This window comes from Myotis davidii, unplaced genomic scaffold, assembly GCF_000327345.1.
Source record: "Myotis davidii unplaced genomic scaffold, ASM32734v1 Scaffold4797, whole genome shotgun sequence".
NCBI classification, from domain to species: Eukaryota; Metazoa; Chordata; class Mammalia; order Chiroptera; family Vespertilionidae; genus Myotis; species Myotis davidii.
In genome coordinates this window covers 1-644 of record NW_006288366.1, presented here as the reverse complement: position 1 = coordinate 644, position 644 = coordinate 1, and the positions used below count along the sequence as shown (strand labels likewise).

Here is a 644-nt window from a genome sequence, read left to right as displayed (position 1 = left end):
TCTCGGCCTTGGCCTTGGCAGGGCACCTGGACCAGATAGACCTTCAGGGCCTGTTGGAGCACCGCCACCGCTATGTGCTGAGCCAGGAACCGGATGCACAGCCCCCCACGGTAGCTGTCCCACAGCAAGGCCCTGGCAGTGATGGAGATGGGGGTCCATTGCCAGCTGTAAGGATTCAGCCAGTTCTTGAGAGAAATCAGGTAGTAGAAAAGGTGCCTGTGTAGGTGCTGAAAGGAGACTTGGAAGCCCAGTACCCGCAGCATAAGGAGCTCGCACTGAACACTGCTGCCCAGGATCACCCAGAATCGGGAGTCCAGCTCCAAGGGCTCACTGCCTGGTGGAAGTACCTCTTGGAGACGTTGATGATGTCACGGGTTCGCAGGGGCTGTTCTTCCACTTTGCCAGCCTAATAAAGGGCAGACATGGTGACTAAGTGGGGTCATATGCATCCAGGTTGATCTCGCAGAACAACTTATGGTTAGTGGCACAGGTGGTGGCGAGGGGAATGGACTGCTTCCGTAGCTTGACACCTGCCTCCAGGACTAACCTTGTCACGCGGAAATGCACCCTCATCCTGGTTGCAGGCCACCCTTGGCACCTGGTGCCGTGTCCTCTGCAGCTGTCCTGGCCAAGGTCCTCCCTGG

General features: G+C 57.8%; 1 pseudogene; it reads right to left on the bottom strand.

The window, feature by feature from the left end:
* Positions 1-26: 26 nt before the first annotated feature.
* LOC102753031 lies at positions 27-573 on the bottom strand (annotated as a pseudogene).
* Between the last annotated feature and the right edge of the window lie 71 nt (positions 574-644).